This window comes from Mirounga leonina, unplaced genomic scaffold, assembly GCF_011800145.1.
Source record: "Mirounga leonina isolate KUSES-001 unplaced genomic scaffold, KU_Mleo_1.0 Mir_53, whole genome shotgun sequence".
Lineage (NCBI taxonomy): Eukaryota > Metazoa > Chordata > Mammalia > Carnivora > Phocidae > Mirounga > Mirounga leonina.
The window spans coordinates 55,637,666-55,646,051 of NW_023270807.1; the positions used below are offsets into that span (position 1 = coordinate 55,637,666).

At 43.8% G+C, this 8,386-nt stretch overlaps 1 pseudogene; it reads left to right on the forward strand.

Annotated features, from left to right (window-relative positions):
* Positions 1-5,216: 5,216 nt before the first annotated feature.
* Positions 5,217-7,334, forward strand: LOC118001114 (annotated as a pseudogene).
* Positions 7,335-8,386: the final 1,052 nt, after the last annotated feature.

Genomic DNA, 8,386 nt, shown 5'->3' on the forward strand with positions numbered 1-8,386 from the left:
AGGAAGGAAGGAAGGAAGGAAGGAAGGAAGGAAGGAAGGAAGGAAGGGAGGAAGGAAGGGAGGAAGAAAGAGGGAGGGAGGAAGGAAGGAAGGGAGGAGGAAAGAAGAAGGAAGGAAGGAAATTACAGGCCAATATCATGATGAACATAAAGCAAAAATCCTCAACACAATGTTAAGAAACTAATTATTCAACAATACATTAAAAGGACAATACAACATGGTCAAGTGGGATTTATGCCAGGAATACAAGGATTGTTCAATATCTGCAAATTAATTGTTGTGATACACCACATTGACAAAATGAACGTTAAAAATTATATGATCATCTCATCTCAATAAATACCTAAAAAGCATTTGACAAAATTCAACATCCATTCATGATAAAAACACTCGACAAGTGAGTAGAGAGGAACATATCAACATAATCAAAGCCATATATGACAAGCTCACAGCAAACATCATATTCAATGGAACAAAAGATCAGCAACAAAACATGGATGTCCACTCTTGTCACTTTTATTCAGCATAGTATTGGAAGTCCTACCCATGTCAGTTAGTCAAGAAAAAAAAATAAAAGGCATCCAAACTGGAAAGGAAAAAATAAAACTGTCACTATTCACAGATGCCATGATACTACATATAGAAAACCCTAAGGACTCCACCAAAAACCATTAGCACTTACAAATGAATTCAGTAAAGCTGCAGGATACAAAATCAATATACATAGATCCTTTGTGTTTCCAAACACTAATAACAAACTATCAGAAAGAGAAATTAAGAAAACAACCTCATTCACAATTGCGTCAAAAAAAAAAAAAAAAATCCTGGAATAAATGTAACCAAGGAGGTGAAAGACTGACAGACATGCTGAAAACTGTAAGACATTAATGAAAGAAATTGAAGACACAAATAAATGGAAAGACATTTTGTGTTCATGAATTGAAAATAATAATAATGCTAAGTGAAATAAGTCAGACAGAAAGACAAATACCTTAAGATTTTATTCATACATGGAATCTAAAAAATAAGACACATGAACAAAAAAAAGAAAACTCATAGATACAGAGAAGAATATCTCTGGTGGTTATCAAAGGGGAAGGGGTTTGGGGGGTAGGTAAAAAGGTAAATTTGTATGGTGTTGAATGGTAACTAAATTTATTGGGGTGATCACTTTGTACTATGTACAAATATCAAATTATTAGGTTGCACATCTGAAACTAATATAATGTTATATACCAATTTGACTTCATTTTAAAAAGTAATAATAATAATAATAACACAAAATTGTTGTCTCTGATCACAATGTGATAGCACAGGTCCTAACCATTACACAGCATCCCATGAGGATGGAAGGACAAGTTGTGAAGAACTTCATACGTCCTACGATAGAGTTTGAACTTGATAGAATATGATCATCAGAGGTTTCAAGGCAGAGAAATAACACAATCAGATTTCGATTATGGAAATGTTACCATAATGTCAGCCTAAAGAATGGGTTGGATGCCAAGAAAATTGGAGGCAAGTAGACCTGTTAAGATTTTGTTGCAAAACCACAGGCAAGACATGGTGAGGATTTTAGTCATTATGATAGGTCTGCACAGGAAGAAATAGAACAAAAAGATATTTGGCAGCAGCATTAACAGGGTTGGGTGACTCTGGGAACACAAGGTAGAGAGTGAGATGGAGATTAGAGTGTGGGATGACAGTTTCTAGCCTGAGCCACAGAAGAGATGGTGAGTCCCTTGGTGAAGCATTAACCAACATGGAAATGTGAGAAAAGAAAGTTTGATTTAGGATGTTAGTAAGTTCATTTTGGGACATTTTGAGTGTGAGTTACTCCTAGAAAAACAGCTCAGGTGTTGAGGAGAGGTAAAGCATGAAGATATAAATTTACTTGTCATTGCCATGGGCACAGTTGAAGCCAAGGAAGTGAGTGAACCTAGCAGTGATGCTAAATTTCATGCAGAGGAGAAGAAGAGATCACCCAGGATGTAACCCTTGGCTATAAGAGCTGACGTGAGGAACAGCAGTCCACAAAGGAGGGAAGAAGGGAAACAAAAAGGAGAATAAATGAGAAAAATTTAAAATCTGACCATCTAATGGAGATTGGGATTAAAATTTCCTCATATTTCATTTTCCCTTCCTTTAACTTATTTTTTTGTAGCTGAATAGTAACTACATTATTTGCAAATAATCAACAAGAAATCTTCTGGGCAACAAATTCTCCATCAAGTCAATAATTTCTTAAACTTACAAACTTCAGGAAAGACCCAAGAGCATAAAAAAAAACTCTCAAAAAATACTTTTAAGTAGAAAAAGTTTTAACGTTTTCCACCCTTGTTTTTCCACGAGAGCAAGTTCAGACCATTTAATAAATAGGTAAAAATATTTTAGTGAAAACTTCACCAGTTAAGCAGACATTAACACAACAATTCTCAGCTTGCAACTTGTCTCCACAAATTAAAAGAGAGATGAATGTTTGCATTACTGATAAATCACTAATAATCATTAAAAGTCACATTTTTCTAATAAAAAATGACTTTTTTTTAGAAATACTTGTTCAAAAACATGAACCTGAATCTATGCATATGAGAAATTTTTATATACTGTAACACCGTATCAAGATAAGCAGGACTTGGGGGGCCTGGGTGGCTCAGTAGGTTGAGCGTCCTTCTCTTGATCTCAGTTTGACCTCATAGTCATGAGGTCAAGACCCACATTGGGTTCCACGCTGGATGTGGAGCCTACTTAAGAAAAAAGAAAAGTAGGACTTATATTTAGTATCCAAGCATTTGTCTTCTGGGCAAGAGTACTTGAGTCCAGAAACAACCAGAGCACGTGACATCGATGAGTCTCATAGCCAGCACCAGCTAATTTGATCCCAAATGCATAATAATAGTGGTTTCAGAGCCAGAACCATGAACCATGAATGACAGCTCCTTTGGCTGTTTTACTTCTATCTTTGGTTGTTTGTTCTTCCACTAGTTAGATTTCAGTGAAAATCAAAATTATAGGCAATACAAATATTATAAGAGATATTATTTTGCACTTGTTTGAATAGGATAGTAAAATTTAAGAAGCATACATTATGCATATGTGGGTACAAATGTCCCTCACATTATGTATTCAATATATTCCTTCCAAGTGTTTTATAAATAAATCATGCTAAATGAGCTAATACTTTAAGTGCCTGCTATGTAAAGGAATACTATGTTTCTATAAAGTATAGCATTCGCTAATAAAATAATCATTTCTTAGGCTTGCTTATGGATGTAGATGTTAATCCCTTCACAGGTGAATCAATCCTCAGTTTATATTTTTAGCTAGCTTAAATTTTCAAACATCCGCCTTAAAGTAGAGCACGAGTGCAGGCACACTGCCGATACCATCCAATCAAACCAGTAAGTAGTTTCTGCAGCCACAGCAGGATGTGATGGCTCCTGTAACATGATCTGATTAAAGGACCACAGGCTGCTGTGTGGAGAACGGCGTGCGGGGGAATCGAAGGAAAGCCCGCTTAGGAGGCTCTTGCACTGGTCTGGGAAAGATGATGATGGCCCAAACTGGAAAATGAAGAAAATCGGATAGGTTAGAAGTATTTTTTGTAGTCAACAGGACATGTTAGTGGATTGGGTGTTGGAAAGCAAAGCATTGAGTGGAGAATAACCATGAATAGAGGGCTGCTTCCTGAGATGGGGGAAACTGGATCTGAGCAGATCTGGGGCAAGGGTTCTTACCAGATGCTTACCAGATATCCAAGTAGATGTTGATTCTGTCTTGCATTAAGTACTGGTGACAATGGGTACCTTGGAGGGTTGCTTAGAGTACAAATAATGTATTGCAATCACCTAGCAGACTGACTAATCCACAATGGATGCTTAATAGCAGTAACTATCTTTACTATTATTGGAAATGCACAGAAAGTAGGTAATGTTATTGGAACTAGAGGTTGAGAAAGTCAGTTATTGATGTAAATTCTGGAATCATCTGCACAGCTCCAGTTCAAGGCAACAGACCTCTTTGAGCACCTACCAGGACACAGGTATTGTGTGACATATGAGGAATAGATACATAAGTGAGAGTTCCTCCTTTCATGAAGCTCACCACAAACTGTGGAAGAGAATGGAATGCTCCAAGGGCAGAAATTAGAGAAGAAAAGGAAGAGGTTTCAATTTGGTGAGTCCTTGGTCGAACATGCAAGAGGAAGTAGAGCCAATGGAGGAAGCTGAGAAGGGCAAGGCAGGAGAGAACCAGGATAACATGACCTGGATGAGCTCAGGCTCCTTACCACCAGCAGCGCTGTGTTTCCATAGTGTAGAGTTGATGGACAGCATTACCTAGAATGAAATTTCAAGGTGAATCACAGCTAAGAAAATGCCAGAAGACGTCCAGTGAAAAGACCAGAAGCTAGATTGCCAAAGACTAATGAGAAAGCAGTTAGGAAGCAGCATCCTCTGGGATGGGGGCCGCACCATAGCAGAAGATTGACAGGGTATAAAGGAAAGAAGGAAAGAAGTGCTGCTCACATAGCAGAACCTAGGATTTAAGACTGCAGGCCATCGAGGACACAGATGAAAGATTTTCACCTCACTCTCCAAAGAGATAAAGTAAAAATTGAGCAAATGTCTGGCCCCAAAGCAACTAGAAGAACTAGCAACTGTTATCTAACCCAATGCTTCATTTTATTTGCATAGGCAATATACCATATATATCTATAGATAGATGGGGGTAGGGAAAGAGAGGGAGAGGAAGAGGGAGACATACGTGTATGTACAGACATACATATGCACACTGAAGGACCTCTGTTTATCAATTCTTTTCACCATATGAGAAAATTGGAACAGTGTAGCATAAATTCATGGTTATAGTTTCAAAAAGAATACCACATTTTCTGTTCCCACACTTGAGGGTTTTTTTTCCTAATAATATATTGTAATGTTTTACTGTGAATTCAAGAGACCCACAGAATGCTGGTTCTCTATCCTGGTTTTAGTATTAACTGAGATGTGTCTCCAGGCAAATAACTAGGCCTTTCTAAGCTTCTATTTTCCTACTTAAAAAAGATGGTTGGAAATCTCCTTCTCCTTGGAAAAAAGGGTGTGACCGCCTCCGCCTCAGGTCACACTGTGTAGATGAAGGACCATTTCAAGCTTCTAAAAATTAAGGAAAGCTCTAATTTGAAAATTCAGTGAGTCTGATAATGCCGGGTTTTAGAGATGGATATAAAGGCAGCCATGGCCAGCGTGATAGCTGAATTCACTGCTGGTGGTGCTGGGTGAGATCACTGTAAGAACAGACCGGAAAAAAAGATGAAACAACACAGGTCAACGTAAAGAAGGGCATGTTTATGTTATTCAAATGGGGACAGTGTTCGACAAACTGAGTCATGGTTTCAATTTAACACGCACAACTGGTTCATGAAAGTGTGTAAAGATATGGCCATTTCCAGCTAAAGATACATCTCTAGATACAGATGGATAGGTGACAGACAGGTAGATAAGACTCCTATTATTTACTAATGGCCACATCCAATATGTTGACAAATAAGGAGTCAGTTGGGTGTTTACTGCCAGGTGTTGTTCTGAATATTTTCCGTGTATCAATTCAGTGCTCACAACAACCACATCGGGTGAGCACTATTACAATCTCTGTGTCACAGATAAGAAAGCTGAATATAGAGAGTTGACTAACTTATCCAAGATTATACAGCAAGTAATTGGCAGCCTCAGAATTTGAACCCAGGCAGTTTGGTTCCTGTTCATTTCCTTACCATCACTCTACACTCTCTGCTACAAATAATGATTAACACTTGGTATGGTCCAAGCGTAGTCCTAAGCACTGGGAGCACAACAATGAACAAGGCAGATAGAGCCTTTGCCCTCGTGGATTTCATGAAATAGTGGGAGATACAGATGAATAAGCAATTAAAATACAGTATTCTAAGTATTAGCCTAGATAGTGTGCACAAGTCAGATATTTTTGGAGGGAGAGGGAATCTCAGAGAATTCCCTGAAGCAGTAAACAAAAACTGGAAAGATGAGTAGGAGGTCACCCGGAGAAATCAAGCTGGAGGTGAGAGGGTAAAGAGGAGGCTGAAAGACAGAGAATTCCCAAAGGGAAGAGAATGCATGGCGCATTTGCAGAACTGAAAAGCACTTGAGGCACCCTCAGGCCTCCAGCCCTGCATCCCCACAGTGCTCCAGGGCCCTGCTCCATGGCCTTGCCCCCTGCCCTCGGAGGCCAGCCCCTGCGCACCTTGCCTGCCTCCCCTTCAGGGGGCCCTGCAGCAACCCACGCCTGGGGCTTCCAGGTCTGTCAGAATCATCCTCCCGGCCCCCAGGGAGTAAAACAGAGATATCTGCAATATGCAAAGACCCCCACCCCTACTTGGCCATGATTGCCTTGGTGATCCAGGCTGAACCCTCCCGCAGGCTAAGACTGGCCCAGGTCATCTGTAGGGTCCAGGCCCCTGTCCCCAATTTCAGGGACAACCACGAGGGTTGGAAGGATTCCATCTGCCACCACCTCTCCTCCAACCTCTGCTTCTGATGCTGCCACAGGTGCCAAAAAACCCTGCGAAGCCCCAGGCCAAGGGCAACTTGTGGGCGCTGGTCGCCGTGAGCCGGGTCCCTGGCTCCGCGCCGCGGCTGCGGAACACGGCCCTGTGCTGATGCTGGCAGGGCAGGGGCGCGAGGGGAGCCTTCGCCAAGGACCTGGGCCCCTGCGTGCTGCCCGGCTGGCCCCACTGGCGGCCCATTGCCCAGCCGCCGCCCAGGGAGGGCCTCAGCCTAAAGTCTCTGCTAGGGGACCTTAGGATGGGGGCACCAGGAGCAGCCCAGGTCGGGAGGAGGTGGTGCCCGCTCCACCCCTGCCCTCTGAGAGGACTTGGTGGCCTCTCTGTCTCTCCCCGGCACAGGAGAGCAGAGGGGGAGACTTCTCGAGGGGAACCAGCAGGACCTCACCCCCACCCCTCTCCCCTGAGCACAGAGCCTGGCCCCTCTACTTACCGCAGGATACCCCAGAGCCTGGGGGACTGTCTAGCAGGAGTCACAGGGCCTCACCTAGGGGGCCGGTGTCCACCTCCTACTGCCCACCTACACCCCCAATGTGGTAATGCCCTTGGCTCCACTCCCACCCACACCCTGTCCCCAGTGCCCACCTTCAACCAGCCCAGCCTACTGGGGGGTGACCCCGGAAGCCCATGAGCCCCAGGGCTGCTCTGGGGTCTAGATGCCCTCTTCCAGGGGATGCCACCCAGTAAGAGCATCTATGACGTGTGGGTCAGCCACGCCTCAGGTCCAGCTGCCTCCACCCCAGGCTGGCTACTCTCCTGAACAGCCTGGGAGTCTCCCAGGGCAGGGGCCACTTTCCCGGGCTACCCTTTCCTGCCACTATTGGCTGGCTGGGGAGCCAAGGCCAAGAGGACCAAGAGGTGTCTGTGGCCACAGCAGCCTTGAAACTCCAGGCACCAGCAGTGCTGAGGATCCACGATGTTTGTTGGACTACCCCACAAAGGGTTGTGGCCTGCTAGGCACCGCCCTGGCCCTGATGGTCAGTCATACCTCGCCTATCCCCAGGCGCAAGACTGGAAGGAGTGGGGCTTTGCTTGGAGTAGCCCTTTCCTGATCCCACTTTCTCAGGCCCTTCCTGTCATCTATCCTGACTTCTGTCTGTCCATCACCACCTGTCACTTCCCCTCCCTGGCTCCAAGCTGGGGGAGGGAGAACCCATCCTCCCTCATCTGCCTGGGAATAAGGTAGCACCTTTTTGGGGAAAGGAAACTCCAAGACCCCACTTGGTTGTGGTGGTGGTAGTGGAGAAGATAAAAGTGAAGAAATAGATAACATTAAAAAAAAAAAAAAACTTCTGGAGGTGGAGGGAAGGGAGGCAAGAGGAAGGAGGGAAAATTGGAGCTATGGATAGGAGCCAGATCACACAGGGACACACCATCTTTAAAACTTTGGATTCTGCCTTTAACCAAGGAGCCATTAAATGGTATTAGAAGTGAAATTTCTTGATCATATTCGAAATGTGTAAAGAACATTATAACTGCTGTGTGGAGCCTGGCTAGTAGGAAGACAAGAGTGAGGACAGCAAGACCAGGTAACTAGCGCAGCTATGTGGGTGAAAAGTAATAGTAGCCTGGTCTAGGGGCACGGCAGTGAGCAAAATGAGACTAGGACAAATTTCAGAGGTATTTAGGGAAGAAGCACAGAACCTGGGGCGGGCGGGGGTGGGAAAGAGAGGAGAATGGGAAAAGAGCGGTCAAGGTTGATGGCTAAATTTCTGGTTTGTCAAGTGGTCTTCTTCTCGTAGGGCACAGCAGCCTGGTGTAGGATCGGAGGAGACCAAGAGCTGGACTGAACCGGGGCTGGGTTCTGCAGGT